This window comes from Bos mutus, chromosome 6, assembly GCF_027580195.1.
Source record: "Bos mutus isolate GX-2022 chromosome 6, NWIPB_WYAK_1.1, whole genome shotgun sequence".
Lineage (NCBI taxonomy): Eukaryota > Metazoa > Chordata > Mammalia > Artiodactyla > Bovidae > Bos > Bos mutus.
In genome coordinates this window covers 66845812-66863502 of record NC_091622.1, presented here as the reverse complement: position 1 = coordinate 66863502, position 17691 = coordinate 66845812, and the positions used below count along the sequence as shown (strand labels likewise).

General features: G+C 41.1%; 1 protein-coding gene across 4 annotated transcripts in view; it reads left to right on the top strand.

Annotated features, from left to right (window-relative positions):
• Nucleotides 1-17691, top strand: part of TEC (tec protein tyrosine kinase) — a 169275-nt gene that overhangs the window by 88571 nt on the left and 63013 nt on the right. The window lies entirely within an intron of this gene.

Sequence of the window (17691 nt, the reverse complement as noted above, 5' to 3'; positions counted from 1 at the left end):
GTTCTCAGAAGACCTTTCCTGGCATCTAGAAGGTAGGTGTGAGAGTCTTTCTTTTAGTAGAACTAGAAACTTTTCCTTTATTTTCCCTAAGGACTAAAGTTGTTTTAAAATAACATTAATAGCTAAATTGATCAAACATTGGCTATTTGTCAGCTTTGTTTTGAGAGCTTAACATGAATTGACTCTTCAACTCTTATAGCAGGCTTAGGAGGTTCTGGTGCTGTTATAGCTATGGTATAGCTAAAGGCACTGAAGCTCAGAAAGGTCGAGTCACTTGTCCAAGGAGACAGAGCAAGTAAGTGACAGAGCTGAGATTCAAACCCAGGCGTTTGAATCAGAGTCCAGAGTCTTGCCTCTTAAGCAGTAAGCTCTTGTTAGAGTCCTGCTGGTTCTTAGTCTAATGAGGTGTAAGATATATAATAAAAAGTAAAAATGATTTTTCCTTTTATTATTATTTTCAATTATTATTTATTTATTTGGCTGCACCTGGTCTTAGTGACAGCACACAGAATCTTCAGTCTTCTTTGTGGCATGCAGAATCTTTAGTTGTGGCCTGTGGGATCCACTTCCTTGACCAGGGATCGAGCCTGGGCCTCCTACATTGGGATCTCAGAGTCTTAATCACTGGACACCAGAGAGATCCCAGTGTATTGTTTTTAGCAGCCTGGGCCCTTGCATGCCAAAATATAATCATTCAATGCCATGGTTCCTCATTTCCTTTAAGGTTAAGTGCAACCCCTATATCAGAGCCTTCCATAATCTGGTCCCTTCTCACCCTCCCACTCTCCTCTCCTGCCCCTTCCACTTGTCCTCCTCAGTTATCTGAACATGCAGGTACACTGACATCCCTAAATCTGCTTTGCTCCTTAGCCTATGATATTCTAGTTGTCAGTAATACTCTTTTTCTTTGCTTGGAAAACTCTTCTTTAGGACTCAAGGTGCAGCTCAAAGAGGCACCTTCTCCATGCAGCCTTCTCTGACTCTTCTCTTGGAAGAATCAACCTCTTCTTCCTTTGTGTCCCAGTACATTTTGTTCAGGAAAGAACCTTCCACACTGCCTCATGAGTAATCATCTCTTCCCAATCAGCTGGAAATTCCTGGAAACAGGAGCAGATGCTACATAAATGTTGACTGTGAGAGCTGGAGGGGTGAGGAGGTGCAGGTGAGATACTTGAAAGGTCTGAGGATATTAGACCTGGGTTAATTCCAGATAGTTAATATCCTGTGTATGGAATGTAAGGATTTTTGATTTGGGGACATAAACTATTCATTGTGACCTATTCATACTTTCTTTCATAACTCGAAACGAGAAGTATACGAATTACATTGTTCACAACCGTGATATCCATGAAACAAGCAACAGTGAAATAACTCTTCGATTTGGCAATTGAAATAGTGTGTGTGATTTAAAATAATTGTGCTGATTCTAGGTTAACTGTCGGATGTTTTAATTTGATTAAGTTAAGTCTCATTTCAATTCCATTGTTTTCCTGGGTTGCCCATACCACATATCCATTGAGTTCCCACTGTGCTGGTGGCGACCACACGAGGCAGGCGCCCATCCCTTACCCATCTATTATGGACGTGGAGTACTCCATGAGAGTCTCACAGTTAACTACATATTATGATATGTAGAAGTTAGAAAAAGTACTTTCAGAAAAAGTACAGGCTGCTTTTGTTTCAGAGTGTGAGGTATGTGAGTAGGACCAAAACGTTCTAACGGTACAAAATGTATTAAATGGAACCACCTGCAATTACCATTATTTGATCATTTTTCACTTCTAAAAGGGCAGTTTCTTATGACCTAATATTACCTTTGTGAATTGATGAGAAAAGCCACCTCTCTTTCTGAATCCACTTAAAAGCCTGTGCTTGGTAATATGGAGGTTTGAAGTCATTTGCTATAGAAACTCCTACAAGTTCTTTGAAAGTCTCACAAAGCCTGTTGTTGTTTAGGTGGTGTGAAATGGTCCCTCTGTGCTCGGAAGGGAGCTAAAGGGTTACCCTTATATCCCTTTAGAAGAGAAAATCAAACAGATAATGCCCCCTCCCAGGTGCTGGTGGGCCCACAGTGAGTATAGCCTGGCTCTTGGGCTGTGGGGGTCATGTATTTGGCATTGGAGAGCATCTCTTGGAATGGCCATATATTCTGCAACATGGATTAATTTTTATTAGATTATTTGAGAGTTAATTGTATTAGCAATAGCAGAGTAAGAGAGGATGAACAGTTTAAGGATGGCCCCCAGCTGTGATAACCAATAAAGAGTAGAGTAGCGCAGTCTAGAACTCTGTCTTCATTTGCTCTTGGCCAATTGGTTTAATGTCAGTGCCCCCATGTACCTAATTATACAGTGCAGATGCTAAGTAACTCATTTTTTCAGTAAGATCAGTAGTTTTATAATTAGACTTGAAGCACTTAGAGATTGATGGATGCAAAGAGTTGAGTAAATGAGACCTCTAAGAGCACTGTGTGAACATCAGGAATTGTGTTCGTTCCTCTCTTGAATCCATTGTTCACAGTACCAACAAGGATAGCTAAATCTTTATTAGCAGCACTTAAGCAATTTGTTCATCTCTACTTTTTTACCTGTTTATAATGCAGACTTTCTGTATTTTCACAAAGAATTTTTGTAAGTATATTCAACAACTGCTTTAATCAGGATTTTTAAAAATGTGATGGGAAGAAATATTTTTTTAGACTTTTCAAACATACTCAAGTGTGGACAGAACAGTGCACTGACTCGTATGTATCCAGCACCTGGCTAAATAACCCCAAGTCATACTCCCCATGCCCACTTCAGTTATCTTGTGGCACATCCTTCCCACTCTCAGTATCTCATAGAAATCACATAGTTTCTTCTACAGATGCTTCAGTATTCATCCCCAAAAGACACAGAGGACCCATCTTTTTGCTGTTGTGTTTTTATGAAAGTACATTTGGTTTGCAGTGTTGTGTTAGTTTCAGGAATACAGCAAAGCTAGACACACACATATATATATATTCTTTTTCAGATTCTTTCCCCTTATTACAAATATTGAGCATAGTTCCCTGTGCTGTACAGTAGGTCCTTGTTGATTATTTTATATATAGTAGTGTGTATATGTTAGTTCCAAATTTCTAGTTTCTCTCTCCCCATGCCTTTCCCCTTTGGTAACCGTAAGTTTGCTTTCTGTCTGTGAGTCTGTTTGTTTTGTATGTAAGTTCATTTGTATCGTATTTTTTTTTTTTTAACAAAGTCTGCGTCTTAGTTAGAACCTTAATACTATCACACATCTCAAAACATATCAACACAACTTCCTTGATGGCATGAAGCAGGCCCAGTTAGTGGAAGAAATTGTTTCGAAAATCGTTTTATCTGTAGAATGTTCACAATTAAGAAACTGTGCTACCAACATTTTCTGTAAATTAATTGTAATACAAAGTGAATATTCCTATAGAAACCATAGTAAAAGCAGTGGTTAGCACCCATTCAGTTCAGTTCAGTTCAGTCGCTCAGTCGTGTCCGACTCTTTGCAACCCCATGAATTGCAGCACGCCAGGCCTCCCTGTGCATCACCCATTAGGCCTCCACAAATCCGTGGAACTAGGCAATTTTGGGTATTTCTCTTTGAATATCTTACTGTGGGGAGAATTGACAGACAGTTCATCTTTTCTTACGAGAGATCTCGATATAAGACACACAGTTTCTCTCTCTTGCTGGTGTTGTCCCACATGATTCCTTCTCCCCACGTCCACCTCCTCACTCGCCTTCCCTTCACCCCTATCTCTTAGGCCCCCGAGAAGCAAAAGGAAGGAACTTTCCCTAGCATGACTGATTATCTTTACTGGAAAAAAGCAAGGATATTGCTTTCTTGGGGTCAGCAAGCTATCTAGGGAAGCTACATTATATGTAGTTGAATATTTTAAAGGTATTTTAGTGAACAGACTACAGGATGGTCCTGTTAACACTGGAGCAAACTAGAAAAATGTCATATATGGTTCAGTAGAAACTTATTTAAAGACCAAGTTCATGCACTGTTTTACAGGATCCTAGCACAGCTAGGTTTATTTAAAAAAAATCTTATCTCCAAATCATACTTCTCTGCAAACACTTTTGTGGTCCACTCACATCAGATAAGCAGAGAGAAGGTTTTTTTTTTTTTTTTTTAGTGGAGGACCTGGAGGTTTGGCGTGGGCAGTGTGGAGATAAAGTTCCCAAGAGGTTGTGAGCCTCCTAACATATTCCCCTTGCTCAGAAACCCAGTCCTGCCTGCATGTCATAGGTCAGCCTCCAGGATGAGGCTGGGGGCAGTTACCACAGGGGTTTCCCACCCCTGGGGCTATCCTTTCTCTGAACGATCACTTCATCAATCCATTTGGCCATGATGGGGATACTGGGAGTAGGGGTGGAAATCATACCCCTAATTGTGCTGCAGAAGTAGGTTCATGCCACATGCAAAAGCCACAGAGTTTGCTGTGTGTGTTGCCATTACTCATTGCCCTGCCACCCACCACTTATCCCGGAAACTGCATTTTCAATTTTGCCCCATTTGCTGTCTGTAATTTTCACCCACCAGAAACTCATAAAGCTTCTCTCTCCTAAGTTCCTCTTGATTAGAAATCATGTTGTTGTGATTCTAGTTATTTATACTTTCAAAAAGATATAAAATGTCATTAAAAAAAAAAACCTGAACACATGAAGTGTTTACTGGAGAGCCTCAGAACACGTGTGAGCAAACATACATGCAGTCATATACGTGCGGGTGTGCACGGAACCCCTAGGACAGAAGCAAGGTTCTGCTTGTCACTGTTAATTGTAGAAACTTGAAAACTGAAACCTAGGTTAAAGGATTTTCTTTCTTTTATCCCCTTCCTTCTCTTTTACTACTTAAACATACAAACAAAAAAGATTTGCAGTGGCTTATCCAGTGATTACCTTCTCTGTGGTTGAGGAGGGGTCCCTTGACAGAGCTGTATTTCTGAGAACTGTAATGTGACAGTTATTGTGTTCATTTGTAGTCACACGTTCAGCAATGTGCTTTGACTGAACAGGAGGGCAGAAAAAGGGCCTTTTAGGTCCTGGAAATTTGTGGTGTGCCTGTGCCCATCTGGGGTGGTGTATGTCTGAGACAGCAATGGCAGAAATAAAGCTAGCTGAAATGAAAGTGAAAGTTGCTCAGTCATGTCTAACTCTTTGCGACACCATGGACTATACAGCCCATGGAATTCTCTAGGCCAGAATACTGGAGTGGGTAGCCTTTCCCTTCTCCAGGGGATCTTCCCAACCCACTAGCTGAAACCCTGCTCTAAAATAGCATAGTCAAACAGATAGCTAGTGGGAAGCTGCTGTATAGCACAGGGACCTCAGCTTGGTGCTCTGTGATGACCTAGAGGGGTGGGATGGTGTGAGTGTGGGAGGGAGATTCAAGAGGGAGGTGATATCTGTATACATTTAGCTTATTCACATTATTGTCGCAGAAATTAACACAACATTGTAAAGCACTTATCCTCTAATTAGAAAAAAAAAGTGATGGCTGTGACAGGATATTGTGAAATCAGATCCAAGGAAGGCCTCCTCCCTGCTTAGCTGAATCCGCTTCTGTTCATTCATGTTTTCATTCATTCATGTCCATGTTCATTCTGTGACCCTGTGGACTGTAGCCTGCCAGGCTCCTCCTTCCATAGAATTCTCCAGGCAAGAATACTGGAGTGGGTTGTCATTTCCTTCTCCAGGGGATCTCCCTGACCCAGGGATCGAACCCAAGTCTCTTGTATCTCCTGCAGTGGCAGGTGGGTTCTTTACTACTGTGCCACCTGGGAAGCATTCATTCATTCATTCATGCACAAGTCATCAGGCACCTGCCACATGTCAGGTGCTGCGGAGAAGGTGGGTGTGTCTTTCCCAGTTGGTGACCTTTATCCTGCCTGTCTCGAAGAAGTGGGTGAGAAAGGGAGAAAGAGGAGCTTAGGGCTGGGAAACAGCATTAGGGGAAGGTATTAAATTAATTTTATTTCTTAACCAGAAAAAATTTAGCACTGGATGAATCAGGTGGGTGGATGAGTTGTTTCTAAATCAAAACAAATACTAAGGCAGAGCCTTCATTTAATTGAGAGCCTATTAATTGCCTACTTCATTTTTATAACAATTTTTTTCTTTGTTGTTAAGTTTTCTAAGTCTTTGATTTATCTAAAACTTTTTTATATAGGTCATTATAGAGTATTGAGTAGAGTTCCCTGTGCTATACATTAGGTCCTTATTAGTTATCCATTGTATATATAGTAGGGCATACATGTCAGTCGCAATCTCCAATTTATCCCTCCTGCCTTTACCTCTTGGTAACCATAAGATTGTTTTCTATATCTGTAACTCTTTTTCTGTTCTATAAATAAGTTCATTTGTACCATTTTTTTTCAATTCTATGTGTAAACAGTATACCATATTTGTCCTTCTCTGTCTGACTTAACTTCACTCAGTATGACAATCTCTGAGTTCATTTATGTTTCTGCAAATGGCATTATTTTGTTCTTTTTTTATAGCAGAGTAATATTCATTGTTCTCTGTTTGTTTCCAAGGCAAAGATAGAGTGCCTGATGAACTATGGAATGAGGTTTGTGACATTGTACAGGAGATAGGGATCAAGACCATCCCTATGGAAAAGAAATGCAAAAAAGCAAAATGGCTGTCTGGGGAGGCCTTACAAATAGCTGTGAAAAGAAGAGAAGTGAAAAGCAAAGGAGAAAGGGAAAGATATAAACATCTGAATGCAGAGTTCCAAAGAATAGCAAGAAGAGATAAGAAAGCCTTCTTCAGTGATCAATGCAAAGAAATAGAGGAAAACAACAGAACAGGAAAGACTAGAGATCTCTTCAAGAAAATCAGAGATACCAAAGGAACATTTCATGCAAAGATGGGCTCGATAAAGGACAGAAATGGTATGGACCTAACAGAAGCAGAAGATATTAAGAAGAGATGGCAAGAGTACACAGAAGAACTGTACAAAAAAGATCTTCAAGACCCAGATAATCACGATGGTGTGATCACTGACCTAGAGCCAGACATCCTGGAATGTGAAGTGGGCCTTAGAAAGCATCACTACGAACAAAGCTAGTGGAGGTGATGGAATTCCAGTTGAGCTATTCCAAATCCTAAAAGATGATGCTGTGAAAGTGCTGCACTCAATATGCCACCAAATTTGGAAAACTCAGCAGTGGCCACAGGACTGGAAAAGGTCAGTTTTCATTCCAATCCCAAAGAAAGGCAATGCCAAAGAATGCTCAAACTACTGCACAATTGCACTGATCTCACATGCTAGTAAAGTAATGCTCAAAATTCTCTAAGCCAGGCTTCAGCAATACATGAACCGTGAACTTCCTGATGTTCAAGCTGTTTTAGAAAAGGCAGAGGAACCAGAGATCAAATTGCCAACATCCGCTGGATCATGGAAAAAGCAAGAGAGTTCCAGAAAAACATCTATTTCTGCTTTATTGACTATGCCAAAGCCTTTGACTGTGTGGATCACAATAAACTGTGGAAAATTTTGAAAGAGATGGGAATACCAGACCACCTGATCTGCCTCTTGAGAAATTTGTATGCAGATCAGGAAGCAACAGTTAGAACTGGACATGAAACAACAGACTGGTTCCAAATAGGAAAAGGAGTACGTCAAGGCTGTATCCTGTCACCCTGTTTATTTAACTTACATGCAGAGTACATCATGAGAAACGCTGGGCTGGAAGAAACACAAACTGGAATCAAGATTGCCAGGAGAAATATCAGTAACCTCAGATATGCAGATGACACCACCCTTATGGCAGAAAGAGAAGAGGAACTAAAAAGCCTCTTGATGAAAGTGAAAGTGGAGAGTTAAAAAGTTGACTTAAAGCTCAATATTCAGAAAACGAAGATCATGGCATCTGGTCCCATCACTTCATGGGAAATAGATGGGGAAACAGTGGAAACAGTGTCAGGGACTTTATTTTGGGGGGCTCCAAATTCACTACAGATGGTGACTGCAGCCATGAAATTAACAGACACTTACTCCTTGGAAGGAAAGTTATGACCAACCTAGATAGCATATTCAAAAGAAGAGACATTACTTGCCCAACAAAGGTTCGTCTAGTCAAGGCTATGGTTTTTCCTGTGGTCATGTATGGATGTGAGAGTTGGACTGTGAAGAAAGCTGAGCGTCGAAGAATTGATGCTTTTGAACTGTGGTGTTGGAGAAGACTCTTGGGAGTCCCTTGGACTGCAAGGAGATCCAACCAGTCCATTCTGAAGGAGATCAGCCCTGGGATTTCTTTGGAAGGACTGATGGTAAAGCTGAAACTCCAGTACTTTGGCCACCTCATGTGAAGAGTTGACTCATTGGAAAAGACTCTGATGCTGGGAGGGATTGGGGGCAGGAGGAGAAGGGGACGACAGAGGATGAGACGGCTGGATGGCATCACTGACTCGATGGACGTAAGTCTGGGTGAACTCTCGGAGTTGGTGATGGACAGGGAGGCCTGGCGTGCTGCAATTCATGGGGTTGCAAACAGTCGGACACGACTGAGCAACTAATCTGATCTGATAATATTCATTGTAGGGCTTCCTAGGTGGCTCAAGTGGTAAAGAAGACTAAGAATAAGTGGCTTAAGTGTTAGTTGCTCAGTCGTGTTTGACTCTTTGCAACCCCATTAACTAGCCTCTCCAGACTCCTCTGTCCATGGAATTTTCCAGGCAAGAATACTGGAGTAGCTTGTCATTCCGTTCTTCAGGGGATCTTCCCTACCTAGGGATTGAATCTGGGTCTCCCAGATTACAGGCAGAATCTTTACTGTCTGAGCCACCGTGGAAGCCCAAGCAGTAAAGAATCTGCCTGCCAGTGCAGGCAATGCAGTAGATGTGGGTTTGATCCCTGGGTCAGGAAAAGCCTCTGGAGGAGGAAATGGCAACTCACTCTAGTATTCTTGCCTGCAAAATCTTATGACATAGGAGCCTGCAGGCTACAGTCCATGGGATCTTGAAGAGTTGGACACAACTGAATGACTGGGCATGCAATATTCTATTGCATATATGTACCATATCTTCTTTATGCATTCCTCTGTCGATGAGCATTTAGACTGCTTTCATGTCCTGTGAAAGTGAAAAAAAAAAGTGAAAGTATTAGTTGCTCAGTCGTGTCTGATTCTTTGTGACCCGATGGACTGTAGCTTGCCAGGCTCCTCTGTCCATGGAATTGTCCAGGCAAGAATGTTGGAGTGGGAAGCCATTCTCTTCTCCAGGGGATCTTCCTGACTCAGGGATTGAACCTGGGTCTCCTGCATTGCAGGTGAATTCTTGACCTTCTGAGCCACTGTAAATTATGCTGCAATTAACGTTGGGATGCATGCATCTTTTCAAATTATGGTTTCCTTTGAGTGGATGCCAAGAGAGGGATTACTGGCTCCTGTGGTAACTCTGTGTTTAGTTTTTAAAAGAACCTCCAAACTGTTCTCCATAGTGGCTGTGCCAATATACATGCCCACCAACAGTGTAGGAGGGTTCCCTTTTCTCTACACCCTCTCTAGCATTTATTATTTGTAGATTATTTTATGACCATGTGAGGTGATATCTCATTGTAGTTTTGATTTGCATTGAGCATCTTTTCATGTACTTTTTTGGCTATCCGTATGTCTTCCTTGGAGGAATGTCTATTTAGATATTCCACCCATTTTTTGATTGGGTGTTTTTTTTTAAGGGTTTGTTTTTCTGTGAACCATGTTTAAAGTCTTTATTGAATTTGTTAATATAGCTTCCATTGTTTTGGTTTTTTTACCTCAAGGCATGTGGGATATTAGCTCCCCGACTGGGGGTCCATCCCACATCCTCTGCACTGGAAGGTAAAGTCTGAAGTGCTGGACTTTCAAGGGAAGTCCCAGGGTTGTTTGTTATTGAGCTGCATGAACATTTGAAGTCTATGATTTAGAACAGTAAATTATTAGCAAGGAATTTCTTAGTTTCTAAATGTTCCCAGATTTCAAGGTCTCTGAATGCAGGGGCCATATTTTTTTTTTTTTTCAGCTTTGTTGAGATTATAATTGATATATAGTAAACTGTATGTTATAATTGATATATAGTAAACTGCATGATAGGTTACCTGCTCCAGTGTTCTTGGGTGGCTCAGCTGGTAAAGAATCTGCCTGCAATGGGGGAGACCTGGGTTCAATGCCTGGGTTGAGAAAGATCCCCTGGAGAAAGGAATGGCTATCCACTCCAGTATTCTGGCCTGGAGAATTCCACGGACCGTATAGTCCATGGAATCGCAAAGAGTTGGACGTGACTGAGTGACTTTCACTTTCAAACTACATGTATTATTTGAGGAGTCTTGACGTATGTATATACCTGTGAAGCCATTACTACAATACAATAATGAACATATCCATTACCCCTCAAATTTTCCTCATGCTCTTTTTGTAATTCATACCCCCTTTCTATCTCACTGTCCCTAGGTAATCACTTATCTGATTTTTGGCACTATAGATTAGTTTGAATATATGGGCATTTTGAAATAAACTCGTATAGCATTTACTCTTTAAAAAGCTAGCTTCTTTCACCTGGCATATTATTTTGAAATACATCCATTCTATTGTATCAATGTTGCATTTCTTTTTATTGCTGTAAACTATTTCATTGTTTGTCCAGTCACCTGTTGATGGTCATTCAAATTGTTTCCAGTTTTCAGCTAATACAAATAAAACTGCTGGGGAGAACATTTTAGCAGATGTTTGGGAGTAAGAGAGCTTTGTTAGTCTTTTGTTTGTGATCTTAGTGTTTGCATGTGGCAATTAATAGTTCTAAAAACTGAAAAATTTATGTATAATACAATAAACACTCATTGATATTACTTTCACTTGCACTCCTTTGGCCAGAGATTGGGCACATGGTCTTACCCAAATGCATGGAGATAGGAAAATACAGTCTAGCTGGGCACCCAGGAAGAAGGGGAAAACATTGAGATCACTAGCATCGTCTCTGCTCCCTGGGGCTCATAGTCTTTGGATTGAATTGATTAATCCTGGAGTTCATTGAATTTGGATGTCTGTCACATGAACTTTATAAAGTAAGAGATCTATATATGTTGATTTCTACATAACTCACTCCAGTTTTTACTAACTTGAAGAATTTAAGTAAATTACTTTTAGACTTACTTGCAAATATTTGTGTTAGTAGGTTTTGCTTTCAAATATGCTAAAACATAACTGGTATAAGTTTTAAAAAGTGCCTTTGGGTTGCAAAAGGGTATTAGGAAAAGGGTACCAGAAGTATAGAAACATCTCTATCAGCACAATATTATTTGAAGATTATTATGTGATTTTGGAAATGATTTTTTTTTGTCTTCAAATTCCTTATAAGTTATCCTGTTTTTGTTCTGGATGTTATGTTAGAAACCATAATCTTCATAAGTGAGCCTTGCTTGTGTATGTAACTACAGGCTTCTTAATGTAAAAGTACTCTTTTTGTTTGTTTGTTTGATTAAAGTCACTTTGTAAATTGTAAGGCCCTTATGTCAGTTATTATTATGAGCTGATTAAAAGGGAGGACAAAAATATTAAGATGCCAAGTTTTTGTTTTAGTTTTCTTCTAGTTTTTCACTGAAATTTAGTACTTAGTAAAGTGGGGACATTTCACCATAGAATTACCAAGTTGGAAATGACTTTATATTTTATTTATTCTACTTCTCCTGATACCAGAAAGGCCTACATCAGAATTATTCCCAGTATCCACACGCACACGGTCATAACCATCCTGAGGTTTTCCTTGTTTCTTATGATTTATGTGTCCTGTTGCTCTTGAGGCCCATTCTTTCAGCTCTGTTCTGAGTGGAAAGGGAAAACAACTTTCATGTATGAAATAGGCCTTTTTACTCATTTGAGATTTTTGGTAGAATATATCATTTTATTTCTTTCCTTTTCAAGAGCTGATTGAAAACTCTATGGCCTCTTAGTATTGACCCCTCTGAACTTTCAGTGTCAGCTTGATTATTCCTTTCCCTACCTTAGCAAATGGCTAGTTGTAAATTCCATAAGGGCAAGAAATTCTGTGCTTTTAAAATCTCTGTCATGGTTCTTTGGTATCTCTGTGCCTGGTGGTACAGAGATACCAAAAATCAATCTTAAAGATTAAAGATTAAAATCAATCTTTAATTAATGTGACTGAGTGAAGAAATGGTCATGATAGAATATAGTGAATGTCACTAGTAAGCTTTGATGCTGCCCATCTGCTGAGGACTGTGAGATTTAAGAACTTCACTATTATTATATAAAACATATCTTTTGTCTGTATTCTCTGGAAGGTCCTTTGTCATTAAACATGCCATGTCAACAGCCATCTTTGGGTTTGTACTTACGGTCTGTTTTAATTGTTGTGTCCTTTGGAGAAAACAGAAGCTGACTGAACACTAAACAACTTAACTGGACCAGATGGAGTCCTAACCAAAGCGTGGCAGTGTGTGTGCAACTAACTGGTTTGAGGTGTGCTTTTGAGGTGTGCTGTGTGTGTGTTCAGTCACTCAGTTGTGTCTGACTCTGCGACCCCATGGACTGTAGCCCACCAGGCTTCTCTGTCCATGGAGTTTTAATTCCATGGTTTGGGGAGAGAGATTCAATTCCAGCAAATAGCCCAGCCCTCACATTCAAGTAAGCTGTTGGTTTGAATCTTACTTACTGTCCAGTTTTGTTTGCATTTAATTGGTGAACTTGCTTTGATCTTATACCTATTAAGAGTTATAAACACGAGAAATTTCCACTGAGTTAGTTTGTGCTCAGTTAAGTGATATCAAGTTACTAAAGAGTACCTGGCACTTGAGAATTCAGGGTTGGAATTAGAGTTAAGGCCCTGGTTTGTTGTGTGACTTCTGCCCAGTTAATTATACGCTGTCAGCCTTGATTTCTTCATTGGTAAAGTGGGGTGGCAGCTCTCATAATGCTGTGAGGATTCACTGAGTTACCATTAAAGGTGCACATAGTGCCTGGCTCAGAGTAATTGTTACGTTTTGACATAAGATAATTTTATTTTCTTAAAATAAGTGTTCACAAATACTCAGGCTTGAGAGACCAGGAGTCAGGTAAGAGCTTCTGTGAGTTTGAAAGATGTGGTTTCAGTTCTAGCTCAGCCACTCATTACCTCTCAGCTACTCAGTTTCCTAACAACTTCCCAGGGTTGTTGTGAAGATGAATTAAGAGTAGATGCTGCCATTTAGAGAGTGACTTCCCTGTACCAGCCACTGTACCGAGCACCTTTGTGCCTTATCTTTTTTCCTGCTTAGAGCTTAGTGAAATGAGCAGTGAAATTATCCCTTATCCTTAGTGAAATTATCCTATACCTACAGAGGAACCCAGAGAAGGCAGAATGTGGCTGGACTCAGGATCTGCCTGCCTCCAAGTTCATGCCCCGGACCTGAGGTCCCTGCAGTGCACGGGTGATTCATCCAGTACTTTCTTCTGTGGCAGGCAGCTGAGAATAGCCACATTAGGAATAAAAGTTGTGATACAGGGGGAAAGGGAGGAACCACGAACAATATCGGAAGGAAACTCATTGCGCATAGTAAGTCTTAGGAGAGGGGTGTAGAAAGGAGGACCTGAGGGTGTTTTGCACATAAACCTGGGGCCAGCTCTGGATATTTGTATATAATCATAAAAATTTAGTTTAATTTAGAGTTGTTATTGATATTTTAAAAAATATTTTAATTCTAGAAATTAAAGGAAAACAGTGTATGTTGTAAGACTTTCCTAGGGGCAGATTCTCTTTCATCTAATTCCCAGTTCTACTGTTCTGTTGGTGTGTTGTTTTACACACGTCACATTTCATCTGTCTCTCTAGTTTCCCTATTTAAACAATGGACAAAATGACCATTAGTTACCTATTCCTTATTTGGTCTCAAATAATCATTTTTGTGTCCTTTCCTAGACTTCCCCTGAACCACTTTGAACTTCAGCCCCAATGAATTTCTGTTCCCTGAATCGGTGCTTTGTTGTTTTTTTTTTTCGCCTGAGTTCTCTTCTCCACTTTCTCTAAAAGAAAACTCGTACTATCTTTTAAAAACCAAATGAAAATATCAGTTCCTCCCTGAAACTTCCCTGGCTTTTCCCGGCTCATTCCATAGCATAGCATGACACATGACTTCATCTTTATTTGATTGTGAGTCATTCTCCTCTTCCCCTTCCACCTACCGTATTATTGTGAGCTCCTCTTGAGGGGACTCTCAACCCTCTTCCGTAATGTTGAGACTGCAGCACACAGCGCTGTGCTTGGTGTCTGATCAGTGTTTGCCAGCAGGATAGGTAAAGTAATGAATGACCAACTTAAGTGTGAACCTTTATCTGTAAATTTCATAGTGAAGTATTTGAATTAATAAACCCAAATGTTAGTATAGTACAATAGATTATATATCATAGGATGTGTATTTAGGGGGCCATAAACCAGCCCACCCCCAATTTTCCTATATAGATTAACTGGCATCTGTCAGCCGCTTTTAGTCCCGGGGGCAGGTGGTGAGTGGAGATGGGCGTCTTAGAAACTGATGATGGTCTGCTGCTCCAGAGCTAAGAGAGCTGGCAGGTGATAAATGACCCCAGAGCAGTGTCTGAAAAAACTCTATGATGTATCAACAGGGATTTTCTCCAGGGTTGGGAGATTAAAGGTCATTTGATTTTCTTTGTGCTATTAATATTTTCTAAGGTTTCTACAGTGAAATATTTTCCAAGGTTTCTGTGACTTATTAATAGGATCGCAGTCTCTTCTGCCCACTAACTGGCATAAGCCCAGGAATGGGGTAGGTGGCCTTGTCTAACTAGCCCCCTTGGCACGGTGCACCAGGTTTTTTACAAGCTGGCCCTGCTCACCTGCCTCATGTACCCTGGGCTTCAGCCACAGTTTTTTTCCTGTTTATTTATTTTATATAGCAAACACTCACGGATAGCATATTACAGATCACTCTTTAAAGCATTTTGCAAATGCTGACTCATTTCAATCTCATAACTATCTAATAATCTCTATGAAGTGGGTACTATTATTATTCCCATTTTATAGATGAGGCAGCTGAGGTCATTCTGGAATATGTTTTTCATCCCATGTGCTGTGATTTTCATTCCCTTCCTACCATATTATCAGAATTTCTTTTCTGAAATTAATCATATAAGCCTTGGTTCCCCAGTGTTCTCTTAGCATCTTTTTTATATCCAGTACTTACTATGTATTGCTGTGTTACCATGTATGTCTCTCCCACAGGTAAACTTGGGCAAGTTACTTAACTTTTGTTTCCTTCTTCTGTAAGATGTGTTTATTAACTGTTAACTCACAGAAATGGCACAATATTTGGATTGTATGTTCAGGAAATGCACTTTCTATCTCTGGACTTAGTGTGTTCCTTAACACAGTGGCTGGCACAGAGCAGGTATTGTTCTGTGAGAAACTGAGTGGAAGAGACAGAAAACCAGAGTGACCTAAAGTCAGAGCCTCTGCAGGAGAGAGCAGCAGCACCCCCTTAATGCCTCATAAAGGCTTGAGCGGAAGATAGCTGAGTGAAGGCCATTGGGTTTGGTCATGAGCGGTGTTTTTGAGAACAACTTTAGCAGCTGCGGTGAGAAGGGAGGCAGGCAGATTGCACGTGGTTAAGGAGGCGTGGGTGGGAAGGAAATGAAGGCTGAAGGTGTAATACCTCTCTTTTAGGAAGGGAAGGCCAGAAGAAGGTCCTTGGTGTGGATGGCAGAGGCCTGAAGGTGGCTATAGCAGAGGTCCCCAACCTCCAGGCTTGGGACCGGTACCTGCCGTCAGATCGCTAATTGCTGTCTAATTGCTGGCGGCAACATTAGGTTAGAAATAAAGTGCACAGGGAATGTAACGCGCTTGAAAAATCCCCCCACGCCATGGTCCCTGGAAAAATTGTCTTCCATGAAATTGGTCCCTGGTGCCAAAAAGGTGGGGGACCGCTGGTCTGTAGGCAGGAGAAGCAAAGGCCTCAGAAGAGTATGGCTGTAAAGAACTTTCCTCTGGCTCTTGGGGCGGAAGCTCAGTCCATGCTCAGAATCCATGTTGCCCCATCGAGGACTTGGCTCCATTAATTTTGTCACCTGTTTGCAGCTGGGGCATCCAAGGTTGAGAGAGCTTTAGGAGTTGTTTGCAATCCTTGGGTGATGTGTTTAACCTGTGTGAGGTGCAGTTTCCTCATCTGTAAAGTGAGAATTCGGTGAGCATAGAAAGAAATGAGGTCTGTTAAGTGCCAACTACTGTGTCCTTAGCTGTTGTGTCCTTTTAACCTTCTCATAGAGACAGGATGAAAGAGAAGAAAAAGAAGGGTGAATCTTAGGGTGTTTTAGGCCTGCAAAAGTAAGAAGTCAGGGGTGTGCTTGTGGGATGGCTTCTCTCTTCTCCATGAGGTAGTGACCGGGATGGTCCACTGGGACGAGGGGAATGGGTGGGGTTTGTAGCTCTGTAGCATTTATGAGACTGGTGGTCTCCACGGAGGCCACCAGCTTCTGTCCACTGGAGACAGACAAGACCTGTGAAGACCTGGCTAAGTATGAGAGGACAGGTAGGATTGTTTTGTGACCTGCTGCTGCCAGGCATGCAGGAGCAGAAGGCGTGGGTAGAACTGGGGACTGACGGAAATGTCATTGGGGGATGGGGATTCCTGTGTGGGGTGGGTTGGGGAGAGGGAGAGAGAGATGGGGGTGGAGGGAGGGAGACAAGGAGGATGGATGCCCTGGTAAAATGACGGCCAGATAACAAATGGGAGCTGATAGTCTGGTAGGGTGGTCTGGTCTAAGGGTGGTGGTAGTGAAACACAGAGCTGCTTATAAGGAGCAGGGTAGGGACTCCAAAGGCTGTGGCCAGCGGGGAGTTTCAAAGTATTAGATGAAGCAGTTTTGAATGACCAGGGCCAGGGCATGCCTGGGTCACCCCAGATACTACAGTGTTCTTCATCTTCATTTCTCTTCTTCTGTTCTTTGTCATATGACTCTGTACATTCTCTTCTAAAGTAATCTTAGTCTTTGTGCAGCTTTTATATGGGATGTATCAGTTAATATTATTCAGTAAACATTTTTTATTTCTACATTGTGCTTGAAATCATTTTTAAGGAATACACTATGCCAACTTGTCTTTGCACATACTACTTTGTATTCTTCTGGATTTTTTCCCCTGGGATAAATTCTCACATGTGAGATCATTATGTTCATGGATGTTGATGTTTTAGAGGGAGAAGTCCTGGTGTGTCATTAGTTACTTGCTGTAGGGAGATTTGCAGTGAGCAGGGAGGGAGGGCAATAGGGAAGGAAAAAAAAGAAAAGAAAATTCAAACATAGATTCTGAATGGAGGCTTTGCACGAGCATGCATCCTCCTCACATCCTCCTGAGTTCTGTGTGCTGGAGTGGAAGATGTCACTGGCTGGAGTTTGCATCTGTGATCGAGTGCATGGACTTTTGCTTGGTTTGTCTCTGATGCTTTCTTTTTTGGGTTATGAGAGTTGGCTGTCATCCAGAAGTTAAGGTGTGTGTCCGTGAGGAAGACAGCAATCAAAGGGAGTCTCTTTCTCAGTTCTAGACCTTTCTGGAGAGGGCAAGGACAGAGCAATTTCAGCTTTGAAAATTAAAGGGCTTAATTATTTTGATTATAATCCTCATATGTTAGTACTTTGAATAATTTTAGCCATACAGGGAGGCATGATTTATATAATTATGAAGGAAATTGTAA